Raw genomic sequence first — 15,716 nt, 5'->3', positions numbered from 1 at the left:
AAGTGTACAGCAGGTTGTAGGATGACTGAGCTATTCAAGCCACTGGAATCAAATCCCACTGCTGCCATATTTATTCACCAAGGAGAAGATATAGGGATATATACCAAAGTGGTTTCCTAAAGTAGATAAGGTATAAAAGAAGCTAAATTTGGTTGGTGAAAGCACACCTTAAGCTGTCACATGCAGTACTTTAAAACAATTTATCATCAACTGATGATTGATCAGATATTAACCAACTGAAAAGGAGAAGATCCAGTGACTTATATCAAAGTGGTTTCATAAAGTATATAAGGTATGAAAGAAGCTACATTTGGTTGGTGGAAGCACACCTTAAGCTGTCACATGCAGTAGTTCAAAACAATTTATCATCAATTCATGATTGATCAGATATTAACCAACTGAAAAAGGATGGTGATAGTATCCTGCATTAGTCACCGAGTTCTAAACAGTACATCATAGTTGCAACAGTCTTCTCAAACCTTTAAAATAATGATATCTGCTAACAGTAAAGATATTCAAATTTTAATTTTGCATGAAGTAATTATGTGCCCAATCAGAACTAATATTTTACTACTTCATGCATCTCAATTTCTTTTGTTATTTCAATGAAAATAAACAAAATGCAATTCAATAAAAAATATGAATTTCTCATCGATTTTATGTTTAATAATGAACTTTCTTTTAACCTTTGCTGACATCTTTTCAATTAATACTTTAAAACAAAAAAACCTTTCATTTTGATGTTCTAGATCTGTGAGCTATCCTAATGATAAGCACATGTGGTAGCATGGCCGAGCGGTCTAAGGCGCTGGATTAAGGCTCCAGACTCTTCGGAGGCATGGGTTCAAATCCCTCTGCTGCCATATTTATTATACAAAGAGTAGGCCAGTTATTGATGTCAAACTGATTCTTTTTTTCCATTAGAAAGGATATTACGCAGCTGAAATTTGTTGGTGGAAGATTCCTCTAGCTACTCAACTGTTCATCATTGTTACAAGAGACTTCACAAATGTTTTAAAAATGTTATTTGCTAACAGTCAAGATGAATCAAAATTAAGTTGGCATGAAGTAATTAGAAGCAATATCATAACTAATATTTAATTACTGAGTTGTCTTATCATACAATTAGAGATGGAAATGTTGGCAACGTGACTCATTGGTATAAATTGATGGATTTATATTCCGATTTCTCTAACTTTCCTATCACTCTGGATTTTAATCTCACAGCTGTCTATTTTAGGCATTTGAATAATACTTCAAAGTTGTTTGGATTCATCAGTTGCGCTAAATGAAGGAAATTTGAAGTCAAGTATAATCATTACTTGTTAAATGTACCTGGCTTCTTTTGCATTTTATCTCAGCTTTTCCTGACTTTGGGTAAAGTTTTGAATCACATTCCAGATATGAGAGCTAAAATATTTTAAAGTGTACAGCAGGTTGTAGGATGACTGAGCTATTCAAGCCACTGGAATCAAATCCCACTGCTGCCATATTTATTCACCAAGGAGAAGATATAGGGATATATACCAAAGTGGTTTCCTAAAGTAGATAAGGTATAAAAGAAGCTAAATTTGGTTGGTGAAAGCACACCTTAAGCTGTCACATGCAGTACTTTAAAACAATTTATCATCAACTGATGATTGATCAGATATTAACCAACTGAAAAGGAGAAGATCCAGTGACTTATATCAAAGTGGTTTCATAAAGTATATAAGGTATGAAAGAAGCTACATTTGGTTGGTGGAAGCACACCTTAAGCTGTCACATGCAGTAGTTCAAAACAATTTATCATCAATTCATGATTGATCAGATATTAACCAACTGAAAAAGGATGGTGATAGTATCCTGCATTAGTCACCGAGTTCTAAACAGTACATCATAGTTGCAACAGTCTTCTCAAACCTTTAAAATAATGATATCTGCTAACAGTAAAGATATTCAAATTTTAATTTTGCATGAAGTAATTATGTGCCCAATCAGAACTAATATTTTACTACTTCATGCATCTCAATTTCTTTTGTTATTTCAATGAAAATAAACAAAATGCAATTCAATATAAAATATGAATTTCTCATCGATTTTATGTTTAATAATGAACTTTCTTTTAACCTTTGCTGACATCTTTTCAATTAATACTTTAAAACAAAAAAACCTTTCATTTTGATGTTCTAGATCTGTGAGCTATCCTAATGATAAGCACATGTGGTAGCATGGCCGAGCGGTCTAAGGCGCTGGATTAAGGCTCCAGACTCTTCGGAGGCATGGGTTCAAATCCCTCTGCTGCCATATTTATTATACAAAGAGTAGGCCAGTTATTGATGTCAAACTGATTCTTTTTTTCCATTAGAAAGGATATTACGCAGCTGAAATTTGTTGGTGGAAGATTCCTCTAGCTACTCAACTGTTCATCATTGTTACAAGAGACTTCACAAATGTTTTAAAAATGTTATTTGCTAACAGTCAAGATGAGTCAAAATTAAGTTGGCATGAAGTAATTAGAAGCAATATCATAACTAATATTTAATTACTGAGTTGTCTTATCATACAATTAGAGATGGAAATGTTGGCAACGTGACTCATTGGTATAAATTGATGGATTTATATTCCGATTTCTCTAACTTTCCTATCACTCTGGATTTTAATCTCACAGCTGTCTATTTTAGGCATTTGAATAATACTTCAAAGTTGTTTGGATTCATCAGTTGCGCTAAATGAAGGAAATTTGAAGTCAAGTATAATCATTACTTGTTAAATGTACCTGGCTTCTTTTGCATTTTATCTCAGCTTTTCCTGACTTTGGGTAAAGTTTTGAATGACATTCCAGATATGAGAGCTAAAATATTTTAAAGTGTACAGCAGGTTGTAGGATGACAGAGCTATTCAAGCCACTGGAATCAAATCCCACTGCTGCCATATTTATTCTCCAAGGAGAAGATCCAGTGATATATACCAAAGTGGTTTCCTAAAGTAGATAAGGTATAAAAGAAGCTAAATTTGGTTGGTGGAAGCACACCTTAAGCTGTCACATGCAGTAGTTTAAAACAATTTATCATCAACTGATGATTGATCAGATATTAACCAACTGAAAAGGAGAAGATCCAGTGACTTATATCAAAGTGGTTTCCTAAAGTATATAAGGTATGAAAGAAGCTACATTTGGTTGGTGGAAGCACACCTTAAGCTGTCACATGCAGTAGTTCAAAACAATTTATCATCAATTCATGATTGATCAGATATTAACCAACTGAAAAAGGATGGTGATAGTATCCTGCATTAGTCACCGAGTTCTAAACAGTTCATCATAGTTGCAACAGTCTTCTCAAACCTTTAAAATAATGATATCTGCTAACAGTAAAGATATTCAAATTTTAATTTTGCATGAAGTAATTATGTGCCCAATCAGAACTAATATTTTACTACTTCATGCATCTCAATTTCTTTTGTTATTTCAATGAAAATAAACAAAATGCAATTCAATATAAAATATGAATTTCTCATCGATTTTATGTTTAATAATGAACTTTCTTTTAACCTTTGCTGACATCTTTTCAATTAATACTTTAAAACAAAAAAACCTTTCATTTTGATGTTCTAGATCTGTGAGCTATCCTAATGATAAGCACATGTGGTAGCATGGCCGAGCGGTCTAAGGCGCTGGATTAAGGCTCCAGACTCTTCGGAGGCATGGGTTCAAATCCCTCTGCTGCCATATTTATTATACAAAGAGTAGGCCAGTTATTGATGTCAAACTGATTCTTTTTTTCCATTAGAAAGGATATTACGCAGCTGAAATTTGTTGGTGGAAGATTCCTCTAGCTACTCAACTGTTCATCATTGTTACAAGAGACTTCACAAATGTTTTAAAAATGTTATTTGCTAACAGTCAAGATGAGTCAAAATTAAGTTGGCATGAAGTAATTAGAAGCAATATCATAACTAATATTTAATTACTGAGTTGTCTTATCATACAATTAGAGATGGAAATGTTGGCAACGTGACTCATTGGTATAAATTGATGGATTTATATTCCGATTTCTCTAACTTTCCTATCACTCTGGATTTTAATCTCACAGCTGTCTATTTTAGGCATTTGAATAATACTTCAAAGTTGTTTGGATTCATCAGTTGCGCTAAATGAAGGAAATTTGAAGTCAAGTATAATCATTACTTGTTAAATGTACCTGGCTTCTTTTGCATTTTATCTCAGCTTTTCCTGACTTTGGGTAAAGTTTTGAATGACATTCCAGATATGAGAGCTAAAATATTTTAAAGTGTACAGCAGGTTGTAGGATGACAGAGCTATTCAAGCCACTGGAATCAAATCCCACTGCTGCCATATTTATTCTCCAAGGAGAAGATCCAGTGATATATACCAAAGTGGTTTCCTAAAGTAGATAAGGTATAAAAGAAGCTAAATTTGGTTGGTGGAAGCACACCTTAAGCTGTCACATGCAGTAGTTTAAAACAATTTATCATCAACTGATGATTGATCAGATATTAACCAACTGAAAAGGAGAAGATCCAGTGACTTATATCAAAGTGGTTTCCTAAAGTATATAAGGTATGAAAGAAGCTACATTTGGTTGGTGGAAGCACACCTTAAGCTGTCACATGCAGTAGTTCAAAACAATTTATCATCAATTCATGATTGATCAGATATTAACCAACTGAAAAAGGATGGTGATAGTATCCTGCATTAGTCACCGAGTTCTAAACAGTTCATCATAGTTGCAACAGTCTTCTCAAACCTTTAAAATAATGATATCTGCTAACAGTAAAGATATTCAAATTTTAATTTTGCATGAAGTAATTATGTGCCCAATCAGAACTAATATTTTACTACTTCATGCATCTCAATTTCTTTTGTTATTTCAATGAAAATAAACAAAATGCAATTCAATAAAAAATATGAATTTCTCATCGATTTTATGTTTAATAATGATCTTTCTTTTAACCTTTGCTGACATCTTTTCAATTAATACTTTAAAACAAAAAAACCTTTCATTTTGATGTTCTAGATCTGTGAGCTATCCTAATGATAAGCACATGTGGTAGCATGGCCGAGCGGTCTAAGGCGCTGGATTAAGGCTCCAGACTCTTCGGAGGCATGGGTTCAAATCCCTCTGCTGCCATATTTATTATACAAAGAGTAGGCCAGTTATTGATGTCAAACTGATTCTTTTTTTCCATTAGAAAGGATATTACCCAGCTGAAATTTGTTGGTGGAAGATTCCTCTAGCTACTCAACAGTTCATCATTGTTACAAGAGACTTCCCAAATGTTTTAAAAATGTTATCTGCTAACAGTCAAGATGAGCCAAAATTAAGTTGGCATGAAGTAATTAGAAGTAATATCATAACTAATATTTAATTACTGAGTTGTCTTATCATACAATTAGAGATGGAAATGTTGGCAACGTGACTCATTGGTATAAATTGATGGATTTATATTCCGATTTCTCTAACTTTCCTATCACTCTGGATTTTAATCTCACAGCTGTCTATTTTAGGCATTTGAATAATACTTCAAAGTTGTTTGGATTCATCAGTTGCGCTAAATGAAGGAAATTTGAAGTCAAGTATAATCATTACTTGTTAAATGTACCTGGCTTCTTTTGCATTTTATCTCAGCTTTTCCTGACTTTGGGTAAAGTTTTGAATGACATTCCAGATATGAGAGCTAAAATATTTTAAAGTGTACAGCAGGTTGTAGGATGACAGAGCTATTCAAGCCACTGGAATCAAATCCCACTGCTGCCATATTTATTCTCCAAGGAGAAGATCCAGTGATATATACCAAAGTGGTTTCCTAAAGTAGATAAGGTATAAAAGAAGCTAAATTTGGTTGGTGGAAGCACACCTTAAGCTGTCACATGCAGTAGTTTAAAACAATTTATCATCAACTGATGATTGATCAGATATTAACCAACTGAAAAGGAGAAGATCCAGTGACTTATATCAAAGTGGTTTCCTAAAGTATATAAGGTATGAAAGAAGCTACATTTGGTTGGTGGAAGCACACCTTAAGCTGTCACATGCAGTAGTTCAAAACAATTTATCATCAATTCATGATTGATCAGATATTAACCAACTGAAAAAGGATGGTGATAGTATCCTGCATTAGTCACCGAGTTCTAAACAGTTCATCATAGTTGCAACAGTCTTCTCAAACCTTTAAAATAATGATATCTGCTAACAGTAAAGATATTCAAATTTTAATTTTGCATGAAGTAATTATGTGCCCAATCAGAACTAATATTTTACTACTTCATGCATCTCAATTTCTTTTGTTATTTCAATGAAAATAAACAAAATGCAATTCAATAAAAAATATGAATTTCTCATCGATTTTATGTTTAATAATGATCTTTCTTTTAACCTTTGCTGACATCTTTTCAATTAATACTTTAAAACAAAAAAACCTTTCATTTTGATGTTCTAGATCTGTGAGCTATCCTAATGATAAGCACATGTGGTAGCATGGCCGAGCGGTCTAAGGCGCTGGATTAAGGCTCCAGACTCTTCGGAGGCATGGGTTCAAATCCCTCTGCTGCCATATTTATTATACAAAGAGTAGGCCAGTTATTGATGTCAAACTGATTCTTTTTTTCCATTAGAAAGGATATTACCCAGCTGAAATTTGTTGGTGGAAGATTCCTCTAGCTACTCAACAGTTCATCATTGTTACAAGAGACTTCCCAAATGTTTTAAAAATGTTATCTGCTAACAGTCAAGATGAGCCAAAATTAAGTTGGCATGAAGTAATTAGAAGTAATATCATAACTAATATTTAATTACTGAGTTGTCTTATCATACAATTAGAGATGGAAATGTTGGCAACGTGACTCATTGGTATAAATTGATGGATTTATATTCCGATTTCTCTAACTTTCCTATCACTCTGGATTTTAATCTCACAGCTGTCTATTTTAGGCATTTGAATAATACTTCAAAGTTGTTTGGATACATCAGTTGCGCTAAATGAAGGATATTTGAAGTCAAATATAATCATTACTTGTTAAATGTACCTGGCTTCTTTTGCATTTTATCTCAGCTTTTCCTGACTTTGGGTAAAGTTTTGAATCACATTCCAGATATGAGAGCTAAAATATTTTAAAGTGTACAGCAGGTTGTAGGATGACAGAGCTATTCAAGCCACTGGAATCAAATCCCACTGCTGCCATATTTATTCACCAAGGAGAAGATCCAGTGATATATACCAAAGTGGTTTCCTAAAGTAGATAAGGTATAAAAGAAGCTAAATTTGGTTGGTGAAAGCACACCTTAAGCTGTCACATGCAGTAGTTTAAAACAATTTATCATCAACTGATGATTGATCAGATATTAACCAACTGAAAAGGAGAAGATCCAGTGACTTATATCAAAGTGGTTTCCTAAAGTATATAAGGTATGAAAGAAGCTACATTTGGTTGGTGGAAGCACACCTTAAGCTGTCACATGCAGTAGTTCAAAACAATTTATCATCAATTCATGATTGATCAGATATTAACCAACTGAAAAAGGATGGTGATAGTATCCTGCATTAGTCACCGAGTTCTAAACCGTTCATCATAGTTGCAACAGTCTTCTCAAACCTTTAAAATAATGATATCTGCTAACAGTAAAGATATTCAAATTTTAATTTTGCATGAATTAATTATGTGCCCTATCAGAACGAATATTTTACTACTTCATGCATCTCAATTTCTTTTGTTATTTTAATGAAAATAAACAAAATGCAATTCAATAAAAAATATGAATTTCTCATAGATTTTATGTTTAATAATGAACTTTCTTTTAACCTTTGCTGACATCTTTTCAATTAATACTTTAATACAAAAAACCCTTTAATTTTGATGTTCTAGATCTGTGAGCTATCCTAATGATATGCACATGTGGTAGCATGGCCGAGTGGTCTAAGGCGCTGGATTAAGGCTCCAGTCTCTTCGGAGGCGTGGGTTCAAATCCCTCTGCTGCCATATTTATTATACAAAGAGTAGGCCAGTTATTGATGTCAAAGTGATTCTTTTTTCCATTAGATAGGATATTACCCAGCTGAAATTTGTTGGTGAAAGATTCCTCTAGCTACTCAACAGTTCATCATTGTTACAAGAGACTTCCCAAATGTTTTAAAAATGTTATCTGCTAACAGTCAAGATGAGCCAAAATTAAGTTGGCATGAAGTAATTAGAAGTAATATCATAACTAATATTTAATTACTGAGTTGTCTTATCATACAATTAGAGATGGAAATGTTGGCAACGTGACTCATTGGTATAAATTGATGGATTTATATTCCGATTTCTCTAACTTTTCTATCACTCTGGATTTTAATCTCACAGCTGTCTATTTTAGGCATTTGAATAATACTTCAAAGTTGTTTGGATACATCAGTTGCGCTAATTGAAGGAAATTTGAAGTCAAATATAATCATTACTTGTTAAATGTACCTGGCTTCTTTTGCATTTTATCTCAGCTTTTCCTGACTTTGGGTAAAGTTTTGAATGACATTCCAGATATGAGAGCTAAAATATTTTAAAGTGTACAGCAGGTTGTAGGATGACAGAGCTATTCAAGCCGTTGGAATCAAATCCCTCTGCTGCCATATTTATTCTCCAAGGAGAAGATCCAGTGATATATATCAAAGTGGTTTCCTAAAGTAGATAAGGTATAAAAGAAGCTAAATTTGGTTGGTGGAAGCACACTTTAAGCTGTCACATGCAGTAGTTTAAAACAATTTATCATCAACTGATGATTGATCAGATATTAACCAACTGAAAAGGAGAAGATCCAGTGACTTATATCAAAGTGGTTTCCTAAAGTAGATAAGGTATAAAAGAAGCTACATTTGGTTGGTGGAAGCACACCTTAAGCTGTCACATGCAGTAGTTCAAAACAATTTATCATCAATTCATGATTGATCAGATATTAACCAACTGAAAAAGGATGGTGATAGTATCCTGCATTAGTCACCGAGTTCTAAACCGTTCATCATAGTTGCAACAGTCTTCTCAAACCTTTAAAATAATGATATCTGCTAACAGTAAAGATATTCAAATTTTAATTTTGCATGAATTAATTATGTGCCCTATCAGAACTAATATTTTACTACTTCATGCATCTCAATTTCTTTTGTTATTTCAATGAAAATAAACAAAATGCAATTCAATAAAAAATATGAATTTCTCATCGATTTTATGTTTAATAATGAACTTTCTTTTAACCTTTGCTGACATCTTTTCAATTAATACTTTAAAACAAAAAACCCTTTAATTTTGATGTTCTAGATCTGTGAGCTATCCTAATGATATGCACATGTGGTAGCATGGCCGAGCGGTCTAAGACGCTGGATTAAGGCTCCAGTCTCTTCGGAGGCGTGGGTTCAAATCTCTCTGCTGCCATATTTATTATACAAAGAGTAGGCCAGTTATTGATGTCAAACTGATTCTTTTTTTCCATTAGAAAGGATATTACGCAGCTGAAATTTGTTGGTGGAAGATTCCTCTAGCTACTCAACTGTTCATCATTGTTACAAGAGACTTCACAAATGTTTTAAAAATGTTATCTGCTAACAGTCAAGATGAGCCAAAATTAAGTTGGCATGAAGTAATTAGAAGTAATATCATAACTAATATTTAATTACTGAGTTGTCTTATCATACAATTAGAGATGGAAATGTTGGCAACGTGACTCATTGGTATAAATTGATGGATTTATATTCCGATTTCTCTAACTTTCCTATCACTCTGGATTTTAATCTCACAGCTGTCTATTTTAGGCATTTGAATAATACTTCAAAGTTGTTTGGATACATCAGTTGCGCTAAATGAAGGATATTTGAAGTCAAATATAATCATTACTTGTTAAATGTACCTGGCTTCTTTTGCATTTTATCTCAGCTTTTCCTGACTTTGGGTAAAGTTTTGAATGACATTCCAGATATGAGAGCTAAAATATTTTAAAGTGTACAGCAGGTTGTAGGATGACAGAGCTATTCAAGCCACTGGAATCAAATCCCACTGCTGCCATATTTATTCTCCAAGGAGAAGATCCAGTGATATATACCAAAGTGGTTTCCTAAAGTAGATAAGGTATAAAAGAAGCTAAATTTGGTTGGTGAAAGCACACCTTAAGCTGTCACATGCAGTACTTTAAAACAATTTATCATCAACTGATGATTGATCAGATATTAACCAACTGAAAAGGAGAAGATCCAGTGACTTATATCAAAGTGGTTTCATAAAGTATATAAGGTATGAAAGAAGCTACATTTGGTTGGTGGAAGCACACCTTAAGCTGTCACATGCAGTAGTTCAAAACAATTTATCATCAATTCATGATTGATCAGATATTAACCAACTGAAAAAGGATGGTGATAGTATCCTGCATTAGTCACCGAGTTCTAAACAGTTCATCATAGTTGCAACAGTCTTCTCAAACCTTTAAAATAATGATATCTGCTAACAGTAAAGATATTCAAATTTTAATTTTGCATGAAGTAATTATGTGCCCAATCAGAACTAATATTTTACTACTTCATGCATCTCAATTTCTTTTGTTATTTCAATGAAAATAAACAAAATGCAATTCAATAAAAAATATGAATTTCTCATCGATTTTATGTTTAATAATGAACTTTCTTTTAACCTTTGCTGACATCTTTTCAATTAATACTTTAAAACACAAAAACCTTTAATTTTGATGTTCTAGATCTGTGAGCTATCCTAATGTAAGCACATGTGGTAGCATGGCCGAACGGTCTAAAGCGCTGGATTAAGGCTCCAGTCTCTTCGGAGGAGTGGGTTCAAATCCCACTGCTGCCATATTTATTATACAAAGAGTAGGCCAGTTATTGATGTCAAACTGATTCTTTTTTTCCATTAGAAAGGATATTACCCTGCTGAAATTTGTTGTTGGAAGATTCCTCTAGCTACTCAACAGTTCATCATTGTTACAAGAGACTTCCCAAATGTTTTAAAAATGTTATCTGCTAACAGTCAAGATGAGCCAAAATTAAGTTGGCATGAAGTAATTAGAAGTAATATCATAACTAATATTTAATTACTGAGTTGTCTTATCATACAATTAGAGATGGAAATGTTGGCAACGTGACTCATTGGTATAAATTGATGGATTTATATTCCGATTTCTCTAACTTTTCTATCACTCTGGATTTTAATCTCACAGCTGTCTATTTTAGGCATTTGAATAATACTTCAAAGTTGTTTGGATACATCAGTTGCGCTAAATGAAGGAAATTTTAAGTCAAATATAATCATTACTTGTTTAATGTACCTGGCTTCTTTTGCATTTTATCTCAGCTTTTCCTGACTTTGGGTAAAGTTTTGAATGAAATTCCAGATATGAGAGCTAAAATATTTTAAAGTGTACAGCAGGTTGTAGGATGACAGAGCTATTCTAGCCACTGGAATCAAATCCCACTGCTGCCATATTTATTCTCCAAGGAGAAGATCCAGTGATATATACCAAAGTGGTTTCCTAAAGTAGATAAGGTATAAAAGAAGCTAAATTTGGTTGGTGGAAGCACACCTTAAGCTGTCACATGCAGTAGTTTAAAACAATTTATCATCAACTGATGATTGATCAGATATTAACCAACTGAAAAGGAGAAGATCCAGTGACTTATATCAAAGTGGTTTCCTAAAGTATATAAGGTATGAAAGAAGCTACATTTGGTTGGTGGAAGCACACCTTAAGCTGTCACATGCAGTAGTTCAAAACAATTTATCATCAATTCATGATTGATCAGATATTAACCAACTGAAAAAGGATGGTGATAGTATCCTGCATTAGTCACCGAGTTCTAAACCGTTCATCATAGTTGCAACAGTCTTCTCAAACCTTTAAAATAATGATATCTGCTAACAGTAAAGATATTCAAATTTTAATTTTTCCATGAATTAATTATGTGCCCTATCAGAACTAATATTTTACTACTTCATGCATCTCAATTTCTTTTGTTATTTCAATGAAAATAAACAAAATGCAATTCAATAAAAAATATGAATTTCTCATCGATTTTATGTTTAATAATGAACTTTCTTTTAACCTTTGCTGACATCTTTTCAATTAATACTTTAAAACAAAAAACCCTTTAATTTTGATGTTCTAGATCTGTGAGCTATCCTAATAATATGCACATGTGGTAGCATGGTTGAGTGGTCTAAGGCGCTGGATTAAGGCTCCAGTCTCTTCGGAGGCGTGGGTTCAAATCCCTCTGCTGCCATATTTATTATACAAAGAGTAGGCCAGTTATTGATGTCAAAGTGATTCTTTTTTTCCATTAGATAGGATATTACCCAGCTGAAATTTGTTGGTGGAAGATTCCTCTAGCTACTCAACAGTTCATCATTGTTACAAGAGACTTCCCAAATGTTTTAAAAATGTTATCTGCTAACAGTCAAGATGAGCCAAAATTAAGTTGGCATGAAGTAATTAGAAGTAATATCATAACTAATATTTAATTACTGAGTTGTCTTATCATACAATTAGAGATGGAAATGTTGGCAACGTGACTCATTGGTATAAATTGATGGATTTATATTCCGATTTCTCTAACTTTTCTATCACTCTGGATTTTAATCTCACAGCTGTCTATTTTAGGCATTTGAATAATACTTCAAAGTTGTTTGGATACATCAGTTGCGCTAAATGAAGGAAATTTGAAGTCAAATATAATCATTACTTGTTAAATGTACCTGGCTTCTTTTGCATTTTATCTCAGCTTTTCCTGACTTTGGGTAAAGTTTTGAATGACATTCCAGATATGAGAGCTAAAATATTTTAAAGTGTACAGCAGGTTGTAGGATGACAGAGCTATTCAAGCCACTGGAATCAAATCCCACTGCTGCCATATTTATTCACCAAGGAGAAGATCCAGTGATATATACCAAAGTGGTTTCCTAAAGTAGATAAGGTATAAAAGAAGCTAAATTTGGTTGGTGAAAGCACACCTTAAGCTGTCACATGCAGTAGTTTAAAACAATTTATCATCAACTGATGATTGATCAGATATTAACCAACTGAAAAGGAGAAGATCCAGTGACTTATATCAAAGTGGTTTCCTAAAGTATATAAGGTATGAAAGAAGCTACATTTGGTTGGTGGAAGCACACCTTAAGCTGTCACATGCAGTAGTTCAAAACAATTTATCATCAATTCATGATTGATCAGATATTAACCAACTGAAAAAGGATGGTGATAGTATCCTGCATTAGTCACCGAGTTCTAAACCGTTCATCATAGTTGCAACAGTCTTCTCAAACCTTTAAAATAATGATATCTGCTAACAGTAAAGATATTCAAATTTTAATTTTGCATGAATTAATTATGTGCCCTATCAGAACGAATATTTTACTACTTCATGCATCTCAATTTCTTTTGTTATTTTAATGAAAATAAACAAAATGCAATTCAATAAAAAATATGAATTTCTCATAGATTTTATGTTTAATAATGAACTTTCTTTTAACCTTTGCTGACATCTTTTCAATTAATACTTTAATACAAAAAACCCTTTAATTTTGATGTTCTAGATCTGTGAGCTATCCTAATGATATGCACATGTGGTAGCATGGCCGAGTGGTCTAAGGCGCTGGATTAAGGCTCCAGTCTCTTCGGAGGCGTGGGTTCAAATCCCTCTGCTGCCATATTTATTATACAAAGAGTAGGCCAGTTATTGATGTCAAAGTGATTCTTTTTTCCATTAGATAGGATATTACCCAGCTGAAATTTGTTGGTGAAAGATTCCTCTAGCTACTCAACAGTTCATCATTGTTACAAGAGACGTCCCAAATGTTTTAAAAATGTTATCTGCTAACAGTGAAGATGAGCCAAAATTAAGTTGGCATGAAGTAATTAGAAGTAATATCATAACTAATATTTAATTACTGAGTTGTCTTATCATACAATTAGAGATGGAAATGTTGGCAACGTGACTCATTGGTATAAATTGATGGATTTATATTCCGATTTCTCTAACTTTTCTATCACTCTGGATTTTAATCTCACAGCTGTCTATTTTAGGCATTTGAATAATACTTCAAAGTTGTTTGGATACATCAGTTGCGCTAATTGAAGGAAATTTGAAGTCAAATATAATCATTACTTGTTAAATGTACCTGGCTTCTTTTGCATTTTATCTCAGCTTTTCCTGACTTTGGGTAAAGTTTTGAATGACATTCCAGATATGAGAGCTAAAATATTTTAAAGTGTACAGCAGGTTGTAGGATGACAGAGCTATTCAAGCCGTTGGAATCAAATCCCTCTGCTGCCATATTTATTCTCCAAGGAGAAGATCCAGTGATATATATCAAAGTGGTTTCCTAAAGTAGATAAGGTATAAAAGAAGCTAAATTTGGTTGGTGGAAGCACACTTTAAGCTGTCACATGCAGTAGTTTAAAACAATTTATCATCAACTGATGATTGATCAGATATTAACCAACTGAAAAGGAGAAGATCCAGTGACTTATATCAAAGTGGTTTCCTAAAGTAGATAAGGTATAAAAGAAGCTACATTTGGTTGGTGGAAGCACACCTTAAGCTGTCACATGCAGTAGTTCAAAACAATTTATCATCAATTCATGATTGATCAGATATTAACCAACTGAAAAAGGATGGTGATAGTATCCTGCATTAGTCACCGAGTTCTAAACCGTTCATCATAGTTGCAACAGTCTTCTCAAACCTTTAAAATAATGATATCTGCTAACAGTAAAGATATTCAAATTTTAATTTTGCATGAATTAATTATGTGCCCTATCAGAACTAATATTTTACTACTTCATGCATCTCAATTTCTTTTGTTATTTCAATGAAAATAAACAAAATGCAATTCAATAAAAAATATGAATTTCTCATCGATTTTATGTTTAATAATGAACTTTCTTTTAACCTTTGCTGACATCTTTTCAATTAATACTTTAAAACAAAAACCCTTTAATTTTGATGTTCTAGATCTGTGAGCTATCCTAACGACATGCACATGTGGTAGCATGGCCGAGCGGTCTAAGGCGCTGGATTAAGGCTCCAGTCTCTTCGGAGGCGTGGGTTCAAATCCCTCTGCTGCCATATTTATTATACAAAGAGTAGGCCAGTTATTGATGTCAAACTGATTCTTTTTTTCCATTAGAAAGGATATTACGCAGCTGAAATTTGTTGGTGGAAGATTCCTCTAGCTACTCAACTGTTCATCATTGTTACAAGAGACTTCACAAATGTTTTAAAAATGTTATCTGCTAACAGTCAAGATGAGCCAAAATTAAGTTGGCATGAAGTAATTAGAAGTAATATCATAACTAATATTTAATTACTGAGTTGTCTTATCATACAATTAGAGATGGAAATGTTGGCAACGTGACTCATTGGTATAAATTGATGGATTTATATTCCGATTTCTCTAACTTTCCTATCACTCTGGATTTTAATCTCACAGCTGTCTATTTTAGGCATTTGAATAATACTTCAAAGTTGTTTGGATACATCAGTTGCGCTAAATGAAGGATATTTGAAGTCAAATATAATCATTACTTGTTAAATGTACCTGGCTTCTTTTGCATTTTATCTCAGCTTTTCCTGACTTTGGGTAAAGTTTTGAATGACATTCCAGATATGAGAGCTAAAATATTTTAAAGTGTACAGCAGGTTGTAGGATGACAGAGCTATTCAAGCCACTGGAATCAAATCCCACTGCTGCC

The 15,716-nt window shown here is 33.1% G+C and overlaps 3 non-coding genes across 3 annotated transcripts; all 3 read left to right on the top strand.

The window, feature by feature from the left end:
- The first annotated feature begins 7,896 nt into the window (after positions 1-7,896).
- TRNAL-AAG (transfer RNA leucine (anticodon AAG)) lies at positions 7,897-7,978 on the top strand. The gene has a single exon. It is a non-coding gene; the product is annotated as a tRNA-Leu (tRNA).
- A 5,609-nt stretch (positions 7,979-13,587) lies between these two features.
- On the top strand, positions 13,588-13,669 carry TRNAL-AAG (transfer RNA leucine (anticodon AAG)). The gene has a single exon. It is a non-coding gene; the product is annotated as a tRNA-Leu (tRNA).
- Positions 13,670-15,008: 1,339 nt separating this feature from the next.
- On the top strand, positions 15,009-15,090 carry TRNAL-AAG (transfer RNA leucine (anticodon AAG)). Its single transcript has one exon. It is a non-coding gene; the product is annotated as a tRNA-Leu (tRNA).
- Positions 15,091-15,716: the final 626 nt, after the last annotated feature.

This window comes from Taudactylus pleione, unplaced genomic scaffold (assembly GCF_031769625.1).
Source record: "Taudactylus pleione unplaced genomic scaffold, aTauple2 ptg000016l, whole genome shotgun sequence".
Classification (NCBI taxonomy): domain Eukaryota; kingdom Metazoa; phylum Chordata; class Amphibia; order Anura; family Myobatrachidae; genus Taudactylus; species Taudactylus pleione.
Note: the sequence above shows the minus strand (reverse complement) of the source record. Positions and strands in the feature narration are given on the sequence as shown.